At 38.8% G+C, this 25,416-nt stretch overlaps 1 long non-coding RNA gene across 1 annotated transcript; it reads right to left on the bottom strand.

The window, feature by feature from the left end:
• Positions 1–7,137: 7,137 nt before the first annotated feature.
• LOC308085347 lies at positions 7,138–10,078 on the bottom strand. Its single transcript, XR_013933160.1, has 4 exons — positions 9,979–10,078; positions 9,355–9,446; positions 8,827–8,918; positions 7,138–7,199 (listed from the first exon to the last, which is right to left on the bottom strand). It is a non-coding gene; the product is annotated as an uncharacterized lncRNA (long non-coding RNA).
• Between the last annotated feature and the right edge of the window lie 15,338 nt (positions 10,079–25,416).

Here is a 25,416-nt window from a genome sequence, read left to right as displayed (position 1 = left end):
TTAGGCTAGACATTAGTGTACGTGAGGATACCTTTTACTGCTCAGGGAGATGGACGGACGGGTCAGCTCTGACGGTCAGCCGAGAGCCACGCTGCAATGCACAAGAAGAGAGAGAAGTTAAGCCAACACTGATCTTTTGTGATCTACACCAAAGAGCCAGTCTACAAGCTCACAACACATCACGACTTGTTGCAAGCTTGTATTTCGGCCATTTTGGGCAAATGCAGCCCCCAGAATAATGACTCAGGGGTTCAAGTGGTTAATGTTATATATGTGTAGACATTAGTGTACTTGAGGATACCTTTTAATGCTCAGGGAGGTGGACGGACGATGGGTCAGCTATGACGGTCAGCCGAGACTGGAGCAGCTGAGCTGGAATAAACACCTAAGAAGAGAGAGAAGTTAGCCAACACTGAACTTTTGTGATCTACACCAAATAATAGCCAGTCTACAAGCTCACAACACATCACGACTTGTTGCAAGCTTGCATGTCGGCCATTTTGGGCAAATGCATCCCCCAGAATAATGACTCAGGGGTTCAAGTGGTTAATGTTATATATGTGTAGACATTAGTGTACTTGAGGATACCTTTTGATGCTCAGGGAGGTGGACGGACGATGGGTCAGCTATGACGGTCAGCTGAGACTGGAGCAGCTGAGCTGGAATAAACACCTAAGAAGAGAGAGAAGTTAGCCTACACTGAACTTTTGTGATCTACACCAAATAATAGCCAGTCTACAAGCTCACAACACATCACGACTTGTTGCAAGCTTGCATGTCGGCCATTTTGGGCAAATGCATCCCCCAGAATAATGACTCAGGGGTTCAAGTGGTTAATGTTATATATGTGTAGACATTAGTGTACTTGAGGATACCTTTTAATGCTCAGGGAGGTGGACGGAAGATGGGTCAGCCAAGAAGCTGGAGCCGGAAAGAAGCTCTGAGCTGGAATGCAGGAAATATATATAGAGAGAAGTTAAGTCAACCATATAAAACATAAACAGTTAAACTTTCCTCGTCCAAAAAGAAAAAACCCTCATAAAATGGGGTCGTGGTATTCTGACTTATATTTGGAGACCTGACATGTTCCTGATATGAGGTTTCTGTACGATCTTGGCCCTTGGCAAGAGGATCTGACACAAATGTTTCACGGGCAATCTCACAATATCTACAAAAGTGTAAGCTTTTGCTGAAATTCTCAGTAAAGCCTCCAATGCAATGTGAACCCAAGTTATCACCTGCAATGGCACACAGAGTTCCCTTGTAATTCTTGGTGATGCCACTTGTCTCAAGATCTTTTAGATCTTTTATCAAAGAGCTAAACACTAGCTCGTGGGCCTCGATGCCAAAATCCTTAAAGTCCTTTCCCTTACATAGCAACACCAGTTGCATGTTCTCAATATTTGACCTATTGTGGGGTAAAATGTTAGCAAGGGTGGCATATACTGCTAGGACTTTGTGTTTTGTTTTCCCTGACCCAAGTGGATTTACAACCTCAAAGGCATCCTGATAGAGAATTATGCCTAATGAGGAGTTGTGTAGCTGAAACAACTGGTTATTTTCAATGACTTTGCCATCCCAAACATCTCTGAGCACATACTCTGAGTTGACATTAGTGTTTGATTGCCAGTGTTCCAACACAGTAGGCAATAGAGATGTAACAGTGTCTTTGATGGGGATGTATTGTGCAAAACACTCCTTGCCAGACTTATTCTGGCCCAGATAAATGGGCATTGGCTCTACATAATTGAAATTAGTCTTGAAGACAGTTTTTCTTCTCTGATAAATTTTCAATGTTTGGGTATTATATTTTCTGAAAATAACTTCAGATTTAAGGGTATCAATTATATTATCTATGTCAGGTTCTGCAATTCCAATATTTACAAGTTTTTCCTTGAGTTTGAAAAGGAGATGTGACTGACTGATGTCATGCAGCTGTTGATAGTCCTCTATGATAGACTGAATCACAGAGGCAGGAATAAGACATTTGGCTTGCAACTTCAGATAAAACATAGCTAAATGTCTGAATATCATCTTGCTCACTTAAATGTATATCTTTGACTACAAAGGTATTCTCAGCTTAGAAAGGAACACAATGGGCCATAATAATAACAGGAAAGGAGCCAGCCTACTGCAAGTCTGCCAACCATTGCAATACTAGCAAGCTAACATCATAACACAAAAGAATAGACTGATTAACTTAAGTTAAATAAGTTGCCTACAGCCTATATTTGTAAGATGTTTTTTAATTAAGTTAAACAAATGATCATATGACCACAAACACACTTTAGACAGGTTTGAAACAACACCTGCTAGCTGCTAGCAACAAGCTACACAACAAGCTACACAACTAACTTTGCCCACTTTGGCAATCAGACCTATAATGAAACCAACTTTAACATCAATATTTAAATAAACATGTAGACAAATTAATACTTTAATGGACACTTGACAAATTAGGGAGATAATTGTAATATACCTGTTACCTCCTTGGCTGTATTCCACATGTAGTGAAGTGCTGCTTTGCTCTCCAGTTGAAGTTGTGCTGTCCAAAAGTCAAGCTCAGGAATAGCCAGTCAGGTCTTGACACTGAATAATGTGTGAGCAGTTTGACTAACAAAATAACATTATTATTATAATCAAAACAGACCGACAATCATCAGTAAGATGTTGATGCAGTGTGACTGAATTTGAACAGAGACAAAGTGGGTGTGTTTCCACAGCTTGGCAGAAAATACTGCATTCTACTGTTAAATTACAGTTTCTACTGTTGTTAGTAAAATAACAGCATAAACTGTTAATATACAGGAAAGGGATGACTATTTAACATTATTGTACTGCTAAATTACGGTTTCTACTGTTATTAGTTAAATAACAGAATAAAGGTCCTTGCACACTGGTGCGTCTTTTCGTTGCGTTTTTTTTTTTTTCATTGTTTTTTCAATTTTTTTCATTGTTGTAAAAAAAACGCAACGAAAAGACGCACCAGTGTGCAAGGACCTTAACTGTTAATATACAGGAAAGGGATGACACTTTAACAGTATTTTACAATTTTGTGAAAAACAGTAAAGATACTGTTGAAAATCCACCGTAAATTTACAGTGATTGGTTACAGTGTACCATTTCCTGATGGAGAAATATGTTATACATACAATCTTGGAATTTAGACTCTAGGTAAAAGTATCAATACTGTGATTTAGATGTACTCTGTTACTGTGCAGGAAAAGTCCAGTTCTTAACATGTACATGAAACAAGTATTGCTATCAAATTAACCAGGTAGAAATACTCATGCAGAAGGTCCCTTTTTACAAGTTATCAAATGTCTTGAAAGTACAAAACCAATATGCACCAGATGGGATTTTATAGTTCGCCTAGTTTTAAATGGCCACAATGTGTATATATGTGTGTTTGACTATTTAAAAAAAAATACTGGGTTTAATCATATTTGAAAAACTATAGGATTCTACATCAACTCAACTACCATACAGAAGTATTACCTAACAAGTCAAGACTACAAACATATAATAATATAGCCTACCTACAAAGTGAACACTTGTAGTATTTATTTTAATACATGTCTTTTAATACATGTATGGTGTTTCATGTGTTGAGCTTATCTCAAACCTTACCATACAGCAACACTTTTTGAAGCCACTATACAAAGACAGTTACTGTCCCCATTACAAATACACAACAGCTAACAAAAATATAAACGGCTTTATATATAGGCGACATGTTTCTTAACATGCTGTTTGCTCATACATCTAATGAAACGTTTGATATGACCATTTCCCCTGCTAAACACAGAGTAGTTGTACACCACTTAAACAACCCAGATCGATTTAAATATGAATACACTGTATTGACTAAAACACCATTTCCAGTGACTACAAAGATGTTGCATTGTCATCATGTTAAATAACTACTGATTAGGGAATATATGCCTGAATTAACAGGTAATATACCAACGCCAACAGAGCTGGTACTGTTGTATCTCCATCGGACTATATAATATAATAAACTATGTTAAATTGTAATTCATATGAAAAATAGAATCGTGTTATTATAGCATAGTTTATTTTAATATATAGTCGGAGGGAAATACAGCTGTAGAGCTTCATTACACTGTTCATCCACAAGCTAATATTTGTTTATCTTGCAGACAGTAGGCTACAGTTTAACATGACAATACAACGCGTTTGTAGTCATCATGGGTTTGTTGTTTACGGTGTGTAAAAGAGGTCAGCGTCAGTGTGCATTTTAGCCTATAATAAACACTGAGAATTATGGATCTACCGCATCATATCAATCAACTCCGTTTATCTACATTATCACTGGACATGAGCTTTGTTTACCACAGGGTAATCAGGACTACAAATTCCAGCACGTAATAAATATACCCTCCTCCCCCCTTTAGTTACCATTAGTGGGGTACCTGTCATTTATCAGCTTAACAATGGCGGAGGCCCCTATTTTACACCTGCAAATAAAGAATGTGCCACACGAAATAATTTTTTTTTTGAGGAAGAGCTCCAAAATCTCTTTTAAATCTCGCTAAACAAGGCCTGCAATATGCAGTGGAGGAATATGTACACAATATTCATGTTTCTACCAAGAAAATAGAGGCACAGGTATATCACTCACAGAGAAACAGGGAGAAACCACATCTTATTGTTATCAACTATATTGACAACAGTATCACCAGACAGGAGTGTTCCTGTATCGCAGGGTAAGTAAACAACTAATAAGTACTTATTTAATAGACAAGCATAATGAGGAGATAATTTAATGAGTGGTACATTGCTCTGTGATTCCGTTTTGTTGTGTTGAACTTGAATGACCTATAGTGACCAAAACTTTCTGCCAAGCATGCTTGCTAACATCGTGACTTATATTTCGAAGTCAAAGTCTATCACAAATACACTGCTTCAACGGTTAAAAGGAAACGGCTGAAACTGCACATGTTTCTCAACATGCTCACTAATCTAAAAATGAGTGATTCAGTTCTCCAGTAACCAGTGGTGGAATGTAACTAAGTACATGTACTCAAGTACTGTACTTGATTGAGTACATGTACTTAGTTACATTCAACCACTGGTGGTACATGTACTCAAGTACTGTATTTGAGTACATGTACTTTGTTACATTCCACCACTGTTGACGATGTCAAAATCAGTATCACTGAGCATTAACTTGTCTTGTGATGTTTACCATAGTGTTTCTATTAACATGCAATCTAACAGATTGATTCAGGATGCAAAAAGTAACATTTGTTAGTCTCATGATTTGTAGCTTTACATATGGAATCAAAATATAAACGGGAATTACACGTTCCTCAACATGTTCATCAATCTAAGGAGTGATTCAGGATTTCAAAGTAACAAGGTCAACACATCAGTAGCAATCAATGAGCATTGTAACTTTTCCTCAGACTTGTACTTTTACCTCTATCAAAAATGTTAACATGCAAATGTATGTCATTCAGATTGATTCAGGATGCCAAAGTAACATCAACACAACACTGTAATATTGTATCAGTTGACTTTTCATTTGTACCTTAACAATGTCATAATCAACCTATTATTGTCATTACATTGCAGTATACAGTACAGTATATGCCCCTCTAACTTATCACTGTATAGGCCTAGTGAATAAAGATGCAATGTTAAAGTTCAAACCCAGCTTAACACAATCACATGTATATTTATAATAACTCTTCTCTCACTATAATTATTCAGGGCAGAGGGTTACTGCTCCGACATTTTGGGTTTGTTTCAATACCTGGACCTACAGCGTTCTAAGAATGCAGAGGTAGAGGTTTGTTCCACAGCAGTGGCACAAGCCAAGAGGGAAGAAGTTGGAGGCACAGCCAGTCACTAAGGTTGTGGTGGCAAAGGCTAAACTGAAGCGCAAAAGGAAGCCTGTATTTTCCTCTTACACATGCAACAGGTAATAAAACACACACACACACACACACACACCAACTATACATGTCCTGGTAATGGTTATGATTTTAGCTTCAATCAGAAAGCAGTACACCTGATTCATCGTTTTTCTTCTTCAAGTAAACTGTCAGGAGTGTCTGAGGAAACCTATGAGGAGATAACGTCGCTGGACACCACACCAGTCAGCTACCTGGTACAGAAAACTCCTGTATTGTTACCTCTTGGAGAGAAAATGTACCTGGCCTCGAAATAGCCCATTCAACATGTATTCTGTGGTGTGCAATGGTCTTTGTTTTGCTGACATCAAATGCCGGCATCTGGCGGTTAGATCGGACAAAGCTAGGGATGTTTAATTTTAGCCCCAAGTCCTCCACATCTTGCTCTATTAGGAAACCCTTATCTGCCATAAGCCCATCACCCTGCCTAAGGTAGCCATGCTCTATGAGATTTCTTAGGAGCGGTATGATTCCACACTTCCTGAATATCTCCTTGTCTGATATACAACCTGTAAATAGGGTTGAACAAAACATAATAGAGCCTCTTGGGTCAACAATAATCAATGATTTGAGTGTGTTTGTAGACTTATAATTTGAATACGTTTCGCTCTGTAGCGCCAACGAGCTTGGTTGCTGATTTTTTTTATCTCTGTGCAGTTCAGGATTGCAAATGTGCTAGGGAATTCAGACTGGTATGTTGGTGGCATTTTCTGTGTGATTAATCTCTGTGGGACCACATAGGAAGTCGCCCAAGTGTAGTGAACATAAAATCAATCCAAGAGTTTACCAAAGTGCTTACACTTTGATGACTTATGTTAAACTTGAAAGCGAGCTCCTTATGATCAAAATGTTGATGTAATTTCATCAAAACTAGGAGGAGCTGCTGATGCAAGGGTATGAGAGTCATTTGCTGATCAACTCTTTTGTAAATTAGGGCTGCCATTTGTGGGGGATCTTTTTCACTGTTAGGAACGCTGAATACTGTGCACAGGTTATTAAATTGCTCTTAGGTAAACCCTGTGTTATACTGGAAGAAATTTGGAATGGTACTGTGCTGAATTCTTTCTGGGGTCATTTCAATTTGACTTCTGAGAGTTCGCTCTAAATGATCAATTCGTTTGAGCAGTTCAGCCTTCTCCTCTTCCTTGCTGTGGGGTTGGCTTTGGACCTGGGTGTTGTAGTCAGCATGGTATGGCTCCAGGGCATTCTCGTCGAGGGATTCTTCATTGGCACAGAATTGATCCTGGGCACAGCAACCTAGAAAAAAAGGAAAACAAAAGTGAAATTTGAATTAAAATGTAAATATTTGAATGCAAAGCCATAGGTTACTTTGAATTCATCATGTTGTGTCGTTGTAATTATATTTTGTATCATTTCCCAGCGACCATTCTTGGAGAAAGCACAGCCACCAGTACCATCTTGCACAAGTGCAACATCACCCTTATGTGGCGAAACCAATCTTCCCCTGTCCATTGCCAGTGATGTCTGCGTACCAGAGCACAACACCACCGCCTGCAAAGTACAGGACACCACAAAAGACCAAGCGTCATGTCCACATTGGCATGAACAGAGAAAGGGTAGAACCACAGCCTCAACATTTGTAATGGTGAACAAACGTAAAAAAAACAGAGGCTTTTGTACATGATATATATTATCCCAAGCCATTCAAATCTAGTGCAACTAGTTATGGATCACAGAACGAGTCTTTGGCCAGGCAGAAGTACTTTGCTAACTTTCCTGAATGGCACCTGCACAGTTGTGGCCTTTTGCTGCAACCAAATCTGCCTTTTCTTGGGGCAACGCCAGATGGCATTGTATGCGATGGCAGTGGTGGCAGTGGGTTGCTTGAAATTAAATGTCCCTTTGCTGCAAGGGACATGATGGTGGCCCAAGCAGTAGAAACAATAAAAAACTTTTACATCGTTAAAGAGGGAGAGACCTTCACCATTTCTAAAACTCACCCGTGCTACTACCAGATTTAAGGTCAGCTGCTACTGAGTGGCCTAGAATTCTGTGACTTTGTGCTTTACACAAGAGGAGATGTGTTTTTGATAGAGTGCACAGACACACAGCATTTATCAATAACAAAAATTCCATGTTAACCATTTTACTGGCAAGAAATGAGCTGTTAGTACTGTATGTTAGTATACTGTATCTGTTGGGCACTTTAGGCAGTGATGCTTATGTGTGGCAGAAATGTTCAGAAAAGTATTAAAAGCTGTTTTTGCCCATTGTCATGTTAACCCATTAAGAACCGAGGCCGATTCAACAAATTTCCTCTAAATCAGTTGATCTTAACAAATATTGGGCCAAGTACCCCCAAAATGATATGTATTTGGCAGCTACCCCCACCCCCCCCCATCTGATATTTTTTTGCCAGAGATCCCCAGAAGAGAAGATCTGTTTTCTTTTCAAATAGTCAACCACAAAAATATTGAAAAATAGCAGATGTACAAGCTCGCAGCACGGCACAAAGTGACTCGCTGTGAGCTTGTAGATCTGTTATTTTTTAGATCACTGTTTTAAATCTCTTTTATAAATCCTGATTTTTCAGAAAAAAACGTATTGTTGCTATGCTACAGTGTGTATATATATATATATATATATATATATATATATATATATATAGCTAAAATCTAAAATGATACAGATGCTTTCTTGTTTTTAATGGGTTGTTGTAATGGGTTAATTTACAACATTTATGCTGATATATACTGCATTTATGCAGTTTTAATTGCTTTATTAAAAGCTTTACTGACAATATTTTCCCCCAATGTGAGACTTATTTACTTGTATGTAAGTGCCACAACCACTATTACATCGTTAACCAATATGACTTATGCAATCTATTCGGTGACGGGGGGAGGCTGACATACATACATACCCATTTCTGCTGTTTCCTGCTCGGTGTCCTGCTGTCCAGGCTGTGTGTCCTTCTCTGTGGCAGGCTTCCGCTTTGGCAAACATGTCTTGAACCTGGAGAAGAATTTATTAGAAAATAATAGTTAGAGGGTACGCTTAATAAGCTGTTTATTGTCACTGTATGAAACAACGAAATGTTGTTTAGTGCATCCACATAAAACAAACAGCAGCATCAACAAAGAAAGAAATACTGATAGAGCAACATTATGTCATAAACTATTAGTCAGTCATAGTCAAGTCATCATACTGTGTTGTCAAAGAAAACATCCATAACACATACAATATATCTTAAGAAAATTAACATTAAATTAAATTAAATTAAGTGGGGGACCACAAGGAATCATGTAATATTGCACTTGGCATCATAAACAGAGAAAACATAGTTTGTGTTCACCAGCTGGTGCATAGCATGTTTCCTTGATTGTGTACAATTGCTGCTACACCCATAATGATTATATTGCTTATATCAGCATCAATGTTATAAGGTTACCTTTTTTTCGGAGATGGTCTGCATGTAAGGTGTGACCCTCCGGTATCAACTGGGTTAGGGTGTAAGGCTGTTGGCTTCACATCAATGAAGTGCTAGAATAACATACACACAGAAAATATATCCCCATTTAACTTTATTTTTTTAAATTCAAAACGTGTGTTCCAAACTTTATACATACATGCATGGAGAAGTTAAGTCCTACATCAATTTGACCTACTTCGTGCATGTTATGCTAACATTAGCCACTTAGCTTAGTCTCGTTGTCTCTATTTATCGTACTATAGCCACAGCTCCATGTGGATATTTTATTTGTTATTCATATGGATAATGCGAGGCTAGTGATGTTAACACTGTTCTTCTAATAATACATAATTAACTCTATATATTTGGCTAGCCTTGATACTAGACTGTCCGTGCAAACCAAGCCAGCTTCTATTGTGTTTCAATCGTTCACCCTGCTACTAAAGGATATAGTATTAACGTAATCTTTTACTAAAACATTGTTAATTCAATCGAATAATAAACAAATAACTTACCTCGGAGCAAATATAGGTGAACTTTTCCAGTTTAGGTTTGGGCTTGGGGAAAGGAATAAAAAATGCTCCCTCCAAACGTTCTGGGTACCTGGAATCACTGTTGCAGGTCCCCAAACAGCAACGTTTCACCATGGCGTTGATATGAATGTTCTTGATAGTATTAATATTGCTAAGTAATAACTTTATTCAATCACAGCATTCAATGGCACGAGCGGTCGCTCACTTGCTTGTTGTTGTGAGTTTCGCCTCCAGTTACCAGGTTAGACCCATATGATCCGGTCTACTGAAAAAAAAAGAGAAAAGAATCCTGTTTCCGGATTCTGCCCATCCGGTTTCGCGGTGCCGCTTTGTTTTGGTTCCCCAATCCCTATTTAAATGGAATAGAATTTCCCCGTGGGATAATACAGACGCTAAATAGTCTCCGGATAGTGCACGCACATTTGTATTTATAAACTATGCCGAATCAAGGATTTTATTAGCACGGACCTATTTTGTGGTGAGACGTGTTTCCGGTTCTGCCCATCCGGCCACTTTTTTTTTACTTCCGCTCCCGACCGGATCATATACCCGAAAAGGAATGATGCCCAGGCTGTTACCAGGTTACCATAGTAACAGGTTGTGACGTAGTCACGTTTACGTGAATCAAGGCCGGGAGGAATAGGGGCGTGTCCTCAAGCCCCCAGAACCCAGTGGTTTCATTGAAGCCAAATGGACATGGTGGCCATTCATGGTAGTGCAGGCGCGTGCAGGCCTGGGGTTTCAACACATGAACGAGAAAACGGTTTCGACCAATGGGCTCGACTCACGAGCATGCGCACGAGCTTGCGCACGGGGCTGCGCGCTTCTGGGACGCAAAACGCGTCACTGTGACGCAAAACGCGTGTTCGGAGCCCGAAATAGGTTTCGCCCACCAAATTTCCAACCCGGAAGAAAGGGTGAATTAGGCCCATGCGCTGGGTGAGCAACTCAATGCAAGTGGATGGGAGGAGACTTCTGGTGCCCTCTCTATTATTTTTAACTCTATGCGTGTCCTCCAGTCTTTTGTTATAGAGCTAAAGTTTAGTTGAAAATATCCGAGTATTATCTCAGTCTATTATTGTCTAACGTTCCAGTATAACTTCACAAGCTTCATGACAAATCCATGACAAAAACTAAGTGCATGCCTGGTTATTGTATTGTCGTGTTCATGTTGTGTAAGAAGATGTAGGAAAATATATCTGACTTATTTTGTATTTATTTACTTATTTTTATATGTGGCTGGAGGAGCTAACGTGGTGCTTTGCTAACCATTTCTTTATGACAAGAGGAGTACTGTATCACCGTTTATGATGCCTGTAAGGATTCAAAATTCGTTGAGTTCATTCATTTTTGTATCTTTGGCGAACGTCATTCTCTGCTGTTCCCTTATTCAGCCACTAGAGGTCGTTATATTTCAATTATAACTGGACAGTTCGTTATAACTTGGCAGTTCGAAACACTGCTAATGTCTACAGTGTCCTAATAGTAATATTGAGCCTTTAAGGGTGACTGTTACCATTGCAAAGATGTTTGGATATTCCTTTGTGATTACAGTGGTGTATATATTTGTATTGTTCTGCTAATTGCTTATATATTACAATGCTTAATTATAGATGTATTATATTTGTTATTACAAAACTGCTGTAAATGATACTGTGAAGTACTGGACTAATACAGATACAAACCAAGTCACGTCTCCTCATCAATTCCTTGCATCCTGACCGATGCACCATCTTGATTATTGCATATACCTGAAAGAATTAGCATTCAGACTATTCCCTATTTAACAGTATATATTATAAGCATTTACTAAGTATTAATCTTTTGATACTCCTTTCGACCTTTTTTTTTTAAGTGTCTGCATAAATGTCCTTGTACTTGGTAATTACACAGTCAAAGTAGCCATTAGTATTCAATGAAAATGTTAACACAAATAGATTTATATAAAATACAGCTCACAAACATACAGTTCATAGATTTAATAGTCATCTTATATATAAAAAGAACAGACAAAGCATCGCAGGCATGGTTTTCAAACTTTATACTTAAAACAATACATTATTTAATGATACATTTATATTTGTGGCATAATGACATATACATTAGAGTTCATTGCTAATTATAATTTGTGTTAGTATTAGTAGTAGTTACTATTGTTTTGTTGTTTAATATTATAAATAATGTTTCTTGGCCCAATGATTTTGACACTACTTTCACTTTGCCAGTAGAGGTCACTGTTTGTTAACTACAGCTTAAATCTGCGCCAATGCTTCATAAAACGTGTCTGGCCATAGTTGTGTCCATTTTGTAATGTTTACCAAATAATATATTGGCACTTCTAAATATATGTATCCCCATTATTGATTCACTCATCTATCTATCCATCCATGGAAATATAGACTGATAGATTAAATACATGTTGTTTTCTTTGAAAAAGGTTGACCTGGTTGTGTGTCTATTGGGAGATATTTCTCAACATTATTTGTTATCAAGGCCAATGATTTTATTTGTGTTGATTATATTTCTACACATAATTTTTTGGTGAAATAATAATCAAGTTACTTATCATATATGCAACTACCCAGTGTCCACTGGAACATATGGTTTAGTATAACACATAATACGTTAATACAACAAAATTGACATATTTTTATTGTTCTGACCAGTTATTATTGGAATTGAATACGCTGTGAATATAGAGACAATGATATATATGCTATTTGCAAGCAAGTTTGAAACACTGAAGTCTTTCTACATAGTTATCATGTCATGTTTAGTGAGTATATCATTGTAGTTTCACTTCATAATACAGGAGGAAACATAGTTGATATATGTCAACCGGGTTAGGAGCTGGGTTGAATCCAAACCTTTGTATTTTGTATGAAAGATGTTTCACTGCATTACAGGCACATTAATATTACTGAATGGTGTGAATACAACAAAGCAAAATGGTTGTGATTCATTCAAAGACCAGTTTTAGGAGACAAGACTAATTAGCAGTTAAACAACAACTTAAGAAGAATATCTTTATATATGTGTATGGTCTTAAGGATCAAACTGTTTGCATAAGTAGGTAAAAACACCAGTTTCTAGGAGTCACGAATAATTAGCAGTTAAAGATCAACCTAAGATTATTATCTTTAAATATGTGTATGGTCTAAGCATCATTGGATATCACATTTATTTCAAAGTTTCCCTTTGTTTTTCTTATGTGATGCAGAAACCTTGTGATTCTTTATTCAAAAATCCATATCACTCACTGTATTCTTTGTAAATGTTAGAGGAAATACGTAAGGAAACAAAGACCAATTATAGGAGACAAGACTAATGAACTGTTAAACAATTTAAAAATAATATCTTTATATATGTGCATGGTCTTAAGCATTATTGTATGTTGCATTTATTTAGAAGTTTCACTTCTTGCTCATCATCAGTAATAAAGGAACCTTCTGACTATTTATAAAAAACCCAAAACACTTATTTGTATTCATTGTAAATGCTAGACAAAACATGACAAAACATAGTTTTTGGGGATTTGGATTCTACTTTCACCTTTCCAGCAGAAGTCAGTGACTTCTGCTATTAATTAAAGTTCTGAATTCACCATATTTGTTAATGCCATATCAATGATTGTTAGAGGTTCAACATATTGCAATTATTATATTACATATAGCAGTAGTTTCAACAGTAGGTTGGTTTACGACAGTACTATTGGCAGATATTTATATTATCGATTTTTTATAAGGTGCAATGGTCTCATTGGTGTTATTTATAGCTTTAGAGTTCAGTTTTTGATGACATTAGAATGAAGTTAGTTATAACAAATGCAATTATTCAGTGTCAAGTAGAACAGATTGTCTAGTACCACTCATAATACTTTATCAAAGCAAACTTCACACATTTTAATCTCATTGTTCTGTCAGTTAGGTTTAGGATGAAATACCCAGTATATTGACAGTGATATAATTGCCCTTTGCAAGTAAGTTTAAAAACACTGAAGACCTTCTTCATAGTTATATTATGTCATGAGTACAACACTGAGCACATCTTTTACTTTCAGCTTCAGAATCGATATTATTCAATGCCTTGTAATGTTCTTGAAATGACTCACTTCGTAATACAAGAGGAAACATTGTTGGTCGTGTCAACCTGTTTAGGAGCTGGGTTGAAGCCATACCATTTAGTATATTGTATGAAAGACTCTTCCCTGCATATCAGGCACATTCATTTTACTGAATGGTGTCAATACAACAATGCAAAATGATTGAGAGATATTTGGTACCACTTGACAGGAGCATTAAAGGAACACTAATTTACATGTTGATTACTTCACCATCTTACACGTACAGGGAGTACAGGGATTGACGTCCACTCCATCCAGCAGATAGCTTGTATTCCATTCAGCAGGTAGAATTATGGTCTCCCACAACACTTTAAACTCTAAGCTTTGATTTGTGCAATGATCAAACTGTTCTATGGATAAGTATGTAAACATACCAATTGTAGAAGGCAAGAATAATTGGCAGTTAAAGAACAACCTAAGATTATTATCTTTAAATATGTGTATGGTCTTAAGCATTCTTGGATGTGGCATGTATTTCAAAGTTTCCATTTGTTTATCTTATGTGGTGAAGAAACTTAATTATTTCCCCCTAAAACCAATAACACTGACTGTATTCATTGTACATTTTAGACTAAATACATGAGCAAACATATAGTTTCTGTTCAACATTTGTTATGCAGAAAAATAAGTAGAGGCAAAGCACAGCAGACATTAACTTAAGAATATTATGTGTATGGTATTACTTGTATTGCATGTTGCACTCATTCCAAAGATTCACTTCTTGTTCAACTTAAGTGATGAAGCTCCCTTCTGATTGTCATTCCAAAAAACTTCAATCACACATCTGTATTCATTTTAAATGTGACGCAAGTACTAAAAACATAACCATATAGATGTACTTTTCAAACACATGGTTAGAAAACTAATAAGTAGAGACAAAGCATGGAAGATATAGTTTAAAGTATTTATTAATAAAATGTATGTTTGGTACCTATTCTATATGCATCTCCATCAACATATTTGGTATAATATATCATATAACATTTTTATGGTTATATTTTAAGATTGTATATAGGCCAATTAGGTATTAGAATAACCATAATGTTCATTATTAATATGCCTGTAAATACTTTGTTTTATTATTGATGCTCTATTGGTTATTATTTTTTTATTTTTACTATTATTTTTTTTCCCTCGATACTACCTAAAATGTAATGGCTAGACACCTTAATGTTGTGACTTGGAATGTTAAGGGTCTCAATCACCCGGTTAAGAAAAAGAAGGTTTTCACTCATCTTAGGCAATTTAATACAGATATTGCGTTCTTACAGGAAACTCACCTGCGTTCATCCGATAGTTCTAGACTTCTGATGGGCTGGGCGGGGCAGCATTTCCACTCTACTTTTGAGGCAAAGGCGAGGGGAGTATCTATCCTTGTGTCTAAAGATGTAATTTTCGAGCCGACTAAAGTCACAGCTGACAAAAATGGGAGATATGTTATAGTTTCAGGAAAACATTTTAACGTAAATGTGACTCTGGCAAGTGTATATGCTCCGAATGTGGAAGATGTCGTTTTTTTTGTTCGCTTGTTCTCTCACCTCTCTGATCTGGGCTCACACTACCTAATACTTGGATCGGACCTCAATAAATGCCTGGACCAGGTCCTGGACCGCTCTTCCACCAGACCCAGTTTAGTGAGTAAATCTGCTACGTATATTAAATCTTTTCTCTCTGAGTGCGGGATCTCGGACGTGTGGAGAGAGCTCAACCCCAAAGTCAGAAAGTACTCCTTTTTTAGCCATGTACATCATGTATATTCCAGAATCGATTATCTACTAATAGATAAGAGACTATTACCTCAAGTCCGCTCTTGCGAATATCAAAGTATTGTAATATCCGACCATGCACCTGTTGTGATGTCATTATCGCTCCCAGGGGTCTCGCGTCCTACAAGACGATGGCGTTTCAATTCTACTCTGCTTTCAGATGATGACTTTGTAAAATTCATAGAACAGGAAATAACATTTTTTCTCGAAACAAATACTACTCCGCAGATGTCCGGTCTCGTGGTCTGGGATTCGTTGAAAGCCTATTTGAGAGGACAGATCATATCGTTTTCCGCTAGGAAGAGGTCACAATCTGAGAGAGAACGCTTAGATCTTTCCGCTGGTATCTCAGACATCGATAGACAGTATGCATTACAACAAACCCCAGAACTGTACGATAAGCGCCTAGAACTTCAAACAAAATTTGATATCCTTACCACCCACCAAGCACAAAGTCTCTTGTTGAAAAGTAGAAGCACATTTTATGAACACGGTGAAAAAACGGGCAAATTGCTGGCTGATCAACTGAAAGCACGGCGGGCCAAACAACTCATAACAAATATTCGGACTGCAAACGGGGAAGTCACCACAGACCCGGTTCAAATTAATAACGCTTTGAAAGATTTCTACTCCCAGCTATACTCCTCCCAGGCGGGTGTAGACGATTCGGCGATTAATACCTTCTTAGATCCGTTGCCTATTCCAACTATTCCCCCAGATTTGGCAGAAAAACTGGAGACACCCATAACCCAAGCAGAAATAGCCTTAGCTATATCATCAATGCAATCTGGGAAATCACCAGGTCCAGATGGGTTTCCGACCGAATTTTTTAAGAAGTTCTCTGCGCTCCTCTCTCCACAACTAGCGGTCGTCTTTGCTGAGTCACGTGAGCGGGGCACACTCCCTCCTTCCTTAAGCGAGGCATGTATAACGCTCATAGCCAAGAAGGGGAAAGACCCTATAGAGTGCGCTTCGTACAGACCAATTTCACTGTTGAATATAGATGCTAAGATCTTAGCAAAGGTTTTAGCGTACAGATTGGAAGAAGTTCTCCCCCAAATAATAACAACAGATCAGACTGGCTTCATTAAGAATCGTTATTCCTTTTTTAATGTCAGACGTCTTTTTAATTTACTGTATTCACCCTCTGGGGAAGTGCCTGAATGCGTCGTGTCGCTGGACGCGGAAAAAGCGTTCGATCGCGTCGAGTTCAAGTACTTGTTTGCAGTTCTGGGAAAATTCGGACTAGGGCCGTCGTTTATAGCTTGGATTAAGCTGCTCTATGCAACCCCCACCGCGGCTGTGCAGACTAACGGTGTGTTCTCTCTGCCTTTCGCTTTGGGGCGTGGAACTCGCCAGGGGTGCCCGCTGAGCCCGGTCCTCTTTGATCTGGCGATTGAGCCACTCGCGGTCTCTCTGCGCTGTAATGCTGACATTGCTGGTATTCAGAGAGGCGATAAAGTACATAAGGTGTCCCTGTATGCGGATGACCTTCTGTTATTTGTCTCAAATCCATCAACCTCTCTACCAGCAGCACTAGCATTGCTTGATCAATTTGGCCGTATATCGGGCTACAAAATCAATGTAAACAAAAGTATATTATTTCCAGCTAATGCAGCTGCATCCGACTTAGACTATAGTCACATACCGCTTAAAGTAGAGAAGAGTCAATTCACCTATCTGGGAGTAACAGTCACGCGTAAGTTTAAAGACCTGTTTCCAAAAAACTATGTGTCCTTAGCAAATCAAGTTAAAGTGTCATTGCAGCAGTGGTCGCCTCTTACGATGTCCCTCGCCGGTCGCATAAACTCAATCAAAATGAACATTCTTCCTAAATTTACTTATCTCTTTCAGTGTATTCCAGTGTTCATTCCAAAGTCATTTTTTACATCCCTAGACTCCACTATTTCATCATATATCTGGCAGAATAAGAGACCGCGAGTGAGTAGGATATTGCTGAAAAGGGCAAGGAAGGACGGAGGTATGGGGCTCCCCGACTTTCACCATTACTATTGGGCTGCCAATGTTCGCTGTCTTGCTTTCTGGAATAGTTTCTATCTTCAGCCTAACTGCCCAGAGTGGACATCTCTGGAGCTAGAATCGCGTAGGGATCTGTCACTTCCGGCTCTCCTCGGTGCACCGCCCGATCGTCCGATACCTGACTCTATAGTCAGCCCGGTTGTGCGTCACACGCTGAGAGTGTGGGCCCAGTTCAGAAGAACATATAACTTTAGAGACCTCTCCCTGGTGAGTCCTGTTGCCGCGAACCATCTCTTTGTTCCATCGTTGCAAGATTTGACATTTAACAACTGGCAAGGGAAGGGTATTAAATGGTTCAAGGATCTATTTGTAGATGGGCATTTTGCCTCCTTTGACCAACTCTCAAGAAAGTACGACCTACCAAGGTCACATTTCTATAGATATTTTCAGGCCAGACATTACGTGCGCTCTGTGGTACCTGGCTTCCCCGAAAAGCCCAATATTAATCCTATCGACCAATTTCTCCTTACTGACCCGATGGCCAAAGCCGCTATATCAACACTATATGACACAATCTCCAATTTGAGGCCTGCGCCCATGGCCAAGATAATAGCTGACTGGGAACATGATCTGGGGACCACGTTGTCCGCAAAAAATTGGGACTCTATTCTCTCTTCCATACATAAGTCCTCACTATGTGCAAGGCACTGTTTAATTCAGTTTAAAATAGTCCATAGAGCTCACATGTCCAAGGCCAAACTTGCAAGTATATACCCTGACATAACCCCCACCTGTGACAAGTGCAACAATACTGACGCAACTCTCATCCACCAATACTGGATGTGCGCGCAATTACAACCGTTTTGGGAAGGTGTCTTTAATACCCTATCTACTATTTTACATCGAACTCTAGACCCAGACCCCTCAGTTGCGCTGTTTGGCACTACGGGAGGGAAAGATCTCACATTAACACACACTGAGTGCCGCATGGTAGACTTCGCCCTGTTGCTTGCCAGACGCGCTGTTCTGCTCCGATGGAAGGATGCTGCCCCGCCCGTGCTCATTCAATGGCTTCGTGATATAATGTCTTGCCTTAAATTGGAGATGTTGCGATTCTCAATAGCCGGCTCAGAAAAAAAATTCCATAAGACCTGGGATCCGTTTATGACTTTTTACCACAACACTCAGGTTACATAGTGTGGCGTATGCCTGCTGCGACTGCAGCACACAGCAAACCCAAAATGTTTTTCTTTATATTTTTATTTCTATTTCTTATATCTGCTTTTTTCTGATAAATTTGCGTGCCTCTGTTTTTTTTCCTTTATTTCAAACTTTTTTTCTTACAACTGTGCCTATAACTGTCCTGGGCAATGAGGGTGGGGTGGGGGGAGGGTGGGATAGGGGAATGCAGTATATGTACACTGTCTCAATCTGTTTGTGATACGTTATAAAAATGTATGTGCATCATGCTTGCCCCTGGGCCTTGTACGAAAAAAAAACAATAAAAAGACCTTGAAAAGAAAGTAAAGAATTTGAGTACTTTTTCCACCACTGGAAATGACGTCTATAATATAAACCAGGGGTTTTCAACCGGTGGTCCGCGGACGCGGAGGTATAGGTGGTCCCTGGCCATGCATTCAAAAAATTTGTTTTGCTTTTAATACGTTTCAGGCGTTCTCACTATATGGTGTGTGTGATATGAAATGTGAGCTTTCCATAATCACAGTAATCTTTAATCATATTCCATCATATTCAAGGGCTTTTGCTGAGAAAAGGGACAGACCCCAGTCACTTTCAAATTAGAGCACTGCAGAGGGCAGGTGTGTGTGTCTGTGTCCAGCCTCTGAAACCCATGCCCTTTTTTTTTTTTTTTTTTCAAAAGAAAAAAAGGCTCTGCGAACCATGCAGGAACGCTGGTCTTAGGACCTTGTTATCTCCTAACCAATCAGAGTGCAGAGGGGCGTCGCTCTAAATTTGGTGACGTCAGCGTGCACCGGGGACGTCACCGGGGGCGGGGGGAGGGGAGGTGGGGACATAGATTGGTGAAGCTATAGGAAGCGCCACAGGAATCCCTGCGGCTGGGTTTGGATCCGCCCTTCAAGACCATCGATTGGGCTTGTTATTTCAGTCTAGTGTCCAGCTGACACTCGTTGACGCTCGTTAATGTTTTAGGCATAAAAGCAATTAAGCTTCTGCACTGTCAAATAGGCCAACATCTAATCTAAGATTAGTGGGACTCACCATTGAGTCACAGGACTCATTCATTGAAAACAAACAAAATCACTGTATTTTTTTAGATATTATGTTGATATTATAGCTATTTTATTTGATTAGATGTGTGATGTTCCTGACAATTAGTTGACTTTTGGTGAAAAAGCATATATCGGTATCGGTTGATATCGGTATCGGAAATTAGGAGTTGGACAATATCGTAATATCGGGAAAAAAGTGGGGTGGGTCTATGATGGACCCACCATGCACAATAGTGGTGGTGGTCCCCAGGTTGCTCTTAGTCAGGATGGTGGTCCCTAGGTCAAAATCAGTTGAAAACCCCTGATATAAACGGTCTAAATATAGACGCTTAAAAAACAGCTAATCAACGTCTAGGCTAAGAATACACGTTGAAAAAACTTTCACTTTTAGACCAATTATAACCCAGTTTTAGACGGAGGTCTAATAGACGACTATGGCTCACTGGGTGTTTACACAGGCAAAGCCCTGTTGTGAGAGTTCAGTCCTGACGTTGTCAGAACTGGAAGGATGTGATTCTGTGAGATATATTTGTCTGTTGAAATGTTTCTGCTATAATTTACTCGTGTTGTGGAAAATATAGTATGTGATTGTTATTGTACTAAACCGAACAAAAACTGATTTAATCTTTAAAAACTTTATCTTATAAGATGCACTTTCAAATGGAAGATGTTACCACTTACTCCTTATGGTGCAAAAGCATTTTAAAAGGTGCATTCCAATTAATTTTTTATCATAAAGGGTAATTTACAAGATGTATTCTACTGACACTGTTAAACACAGTGTGAGTTAACGAGTGCCTTTGGGTGCTGTATTATTACAGAAAAGCACGGTATGTGTATTTATTTTGAGTTCATGTTAGATAAGAGGTGTTTGATATTTTTTGTATTGATATGCTGGTGAAACTGAAGCAGTTTAATTCATTTATTTTGCATTTCATCCAGTTATTGGTTCAAAATATGATTTGCATATATAAATATATTAATTCTATGGAATTTGGAGATTTGGGATGTTGGGATTTAGAGTTGGCATTAGGATGATGATACTAATGCTTGCATATGTTTAGAAAAAAGTGCAATCGGCTGTAGTTGCTGGGACTGATTTGTCATATTGATGAAAACAGATATCACCATGTATATGGGCATTAAAGGGACATTCAGGGATTTTTATATGCCTGGACCACAGCTGACATGACATCCCACTCGGCTGTAAATTGTAATTCATTTGTGATTGTGAATTGTGATTAATTTGTGTAAACTAGGACTGATGTATTTAAAGGGGGTTGTAAGGGATATGTTTTGCTAAACTAAGTGTTACATAGCTCTATATTCCAATAGTAATCACTGACATAGAATGTTTGTTCATTAACAGGGATCTCTGTGTTTCTTCAGCACTTTAGTAAACAGAAAATAAAATGTCAGGTGAGGATACCAATGTCATTCAATCAGGAGACAGAACTAATGCAGGATACAGGATAAACAAGCAGAATGATGAAATAACAAAATAAACTAACATTGGTAACTGCCTGGAACATTTATAAAACGCTGGTAAATGGGTTCTCTCTCCTTATTGCTTTCCCTCCTGAAACTATATTTCATGTTTATTAAATTGAGCTGAGGAGACCCCTGTTACTGAACAAGCATTATTTCAGAATACATGGCTTTAACCTTTAAACAGTTTTGTTTTTACAACAATAATAGTTAAAAGTCAGTCATTATGGTAGGTTTGTGGGTGATAGTTTTTATATTACTGTGGAAAAGCCCCTTCCTCTATTTAGGAATCCAGGACTGATTCATTCAGTGTGTGTACTAAGGGTGTGATATCGTAGGCTACCTGGGTGGTTTTATAGCAAAAAAATAATGGACAAACACAACATGTGTGTATTTCAAAAAATTACAACACACAACACAACATTCAGCTTAAATGATATGTAGGCCACTTAGGCCAGTGATGTGCTATGTTAATGTCAGCCCGGGGCCATTGGAAGCATCTTAGCTCCCCCCACTTCCTTTACTCTGCTCTGATTGGTTGAATTCAATGTGTGAAAGACGCTCCTCAGGTATAAGTACCATAACATTGTTGTAGTCTATGTTGTTTGTGCTTTCAGCAAATTCAGAGACAAGACAGAGAACCAGACGTTTCATCCCATTTCCAAGGATTTGACTTTGAGGAAGAAGTTTACAAGAAGGTAATAGGTTGCACACTGTAATTGTGTGGTTGAGACATTGCACTTAGTGCATAGTACCTCAGTCAAAGAGTGGGCCTTTGTATTGTTTTATACAACCTATACTAACCTTGTTGAAGCGGTTGTATCTAATATCAAGTAAGATAGTACACATCCGCGCCGTAGATACGAGCTGTGCAACCTCTATCCTTTTTAAATGTGTTTAATACCAAGCCATTTATAATTACAGATGAGCCAACCGATGGAAGATGAGCAGTCCTGTAGAGAACCCAAAAGGAGGAAGGTTGAGCACCAGGTTTGTAATGTTTGTGTTATTGCTTAATTATTACAATGTGTTATCTATTATCTTGTGTGAACGTTGTTTTTTTAAATTAGATAAGTTGCATTTATTTATTTGTTACAGGTGAATGCAACAGCGGTAGTGTTGAAGGCGTGTTCCATCCCTCTAACACGTATACGGTTTAACAGTGGACTGTTGGATGTGAATGATGAAATAGTTCCATTGGATCTTTCTAACCCTGTGGAACACACTGCTGTTCCAAAAAGGGAAAAGGTAATTTGCATGAAAATACTATCTGTTGGTTGACGCCTTATTACATCACATTAAACCCTAGCATCGGAAAAAAATTACCACATGTTAAATATCAGTGTGTTGAGAGCTTGCATGTCAGTTGTTTTCAGTCAATAGATGCATTTTCAACGTATATTCAATATGTTGTCAGCATGCTATTTGTGGTGAAGAGATTTGATGCATCAGTAATAAAATTAAGGGGTCAAGTAGCTGGGGAACACCAGCCAATTAAATATTAAGGGTGTGTTTGAGTGACATAGTTATTGTGGCCCATAACTCTAACGTGTGCTGTAAGCCATGTGCTGCCTCCAAGATGAGACTGGCTTTAATGAATTATTGTATGTATTAATTGTAAAACAAAACACTGCTGTTTACACAGTTAATTCAACTGTTGTTTTTTTTCCTTTTCCCATTTTCTGTAGGTGTCCTCAAAAACATCAGCTGCCAGGGATGTGAAACTGGTTATAAAGGAAGAGAGTCTTTGTACGCCGTGCACAAGATACACCAAAGGTGAGAGCGATGATGATCCTAATGCTTGCATGTGTTCAGAAAACCGGCTGTAGTTGCTGTAGAGCTGAACCCTTGAGTCCAGGTGTGAATGAACCAGAAAAACTCTTTTAGAAACGGGAACACACAGATGTGCATACATATATATTATATGATATTCACACAATGATTTTGTGCATTTATAAAAAAGACACCATGGCTTGTGGCCAGTTATTTTTTTACACGCATGCATGGTACGGTGCACGCTAGAACGCGTCCCCCTAGATTCACAAACCAAGTACCCAAATGGCTACTTTGCATAACAGGTTTACTGGTGAGGGTCCTCATACACAGTATGAAAGCAAAGCTACACAGCTTTATGGCTACTTCCGCTGTGGTATCCTGTCTGCACGCAACGTGAATGCCTCCACCACACTTTAATTTTGCTACTGCTGCGCCTCCACCTAGACCGTTTTCAGTTCCTATAATTCAAGGCATTTCTTGAAGATTTAAAAAGACTAAAACTAAGCTAAAAACTAGTAATTTCTTATACAAATATGTTGTAAGTACAGCTGTTTTGTGCGCATAAACACATGTAAGCTCAAACTGAAACGTGACATTCCAAAAGAGAAAAAATAATCACCATTACACCACTGACCGTTACCGAACAACTTGAAAGCCATTATATGATGTCATATTGCTATACAACAGCTGACCTGACCAACTTACCTCTCGGTGCATCACTGTATACTAAATAGGGTGCTTAGGGTACTAAGCTCTACCATTATTTGGGTTCATTCATTCATTTGGATGTGCTCAGCATGCATACTGAGGACAACACCCACTTATAATGGCCATTCATGCCATTTTGTGGGCTTGCCCTCCTTCCTTCGTTATGAAACATCACAGGTTCAGTACCACATCGCAGCATACAAACGGTTATCATTGATGGAATACATTGGTACTACCTCAGTGGGTGTCATGACTTAATTATCATGTTATTTTCCTCCTCCTAGACTGTATCCCTGTGTGTAAAGAGGAGTCTTCACCTGAACTGAAGGAGAGGGGCCACAGACTGATCAAGAAGGAACCAGAATATCTACAGATTAAAGACGAGCGGGAGGAGCTATTCCAAAAACAAGAGGATGTCCAATTAGAAGCTGATGGGACAATGTTAACATTACTAACAGTGAAAAGTGAGGATGTTGAAAACAGAGAAACAGTCCCTCCAGCCAGCACCTCATCTAAACACAAACAAATCCAAGCTTATGCAGGGGACAGTGATGTCAATAGTGATGCTCAGCTCCTCTCTTCACACTGTTCTGAATCTGATACTGAAGACAGTGATGAGTGGGAGGAGACCAGGGAAGCCCCGTCCATTTTAAACACACTGCAATCACACAAGACACAAAATGTGGAAGGCCAAATGCCGTCTATGAGCAGCAGGCTGTTCCAATGTGTGAAATCATCGAAACAAATTCCATCCATGGCGACTCATAGAGGGGAAAAGCCCTTCATATGTACACGTTGTGGCAACAGCTTTCGTCAAAAATGTACTCTGAAGCAGCACATGAGGATTCATACGGGGGGAAAGCCCTTTCGATGTAGAAATTGTTGCAACAGTTTTAGTCGAGCGAGTGGTCTGAAGAGGCACATGCAAATTCATACAGGGGAAAAACCCTTTAGCTGTACTGTTTGTGGCAACCACTTTGGTCACATGTTTGATCTGAAGCGGCACATGAGGATTCATACAGGTGAAAAGCCCTTTAGCTGTACTGTTTGTGGCAACAACTTTAGTCAAAAAAGTGATCTGAAGATTCACATGAGTATTCATACGGGGGAAAAGCCCTTTAGCTGTACAGTTTGTGGCAACAGCTTTAGTCAACCAAGTAAGCTGAAACAGCACATGATGATTCATACAGGTGAAAAACCCTTTAGCTGTAAACTTTGTGGCATCAGCTTTAGTGTAAGTGCAAATTTGAAGAGGCACATGCAAATTCATACAGGGGAAAAACCATTTAGCTGTACTGTTTGTGGCAACCACTTTGGTCACATGTTTGATCTGAAGCGGCACATGAGGATTCATACAGGTGAAAAGCCCTTTAGCTGTACAGTTTGTGGCAACGGCTTTAGTCAAACACAGAGTC

This window comes from Gymnoscopelus braueri (assembly GCF_963280865.1).
Source record: "Gymnoscopelus braueri genome assembly, chromosome: 5".
Taxonomy (NCBI): Eukaryota; Metazoa; Chordata; class Actinopteri; order Myctophiformes; family Myctophidae; genus Gymnoscopelus; species Gymnoscopelus braueri.
Note: the sequence above shows the minus strand (reverse complement) of the source record. Positions and strands in the feature narration are given on the sequence as shown.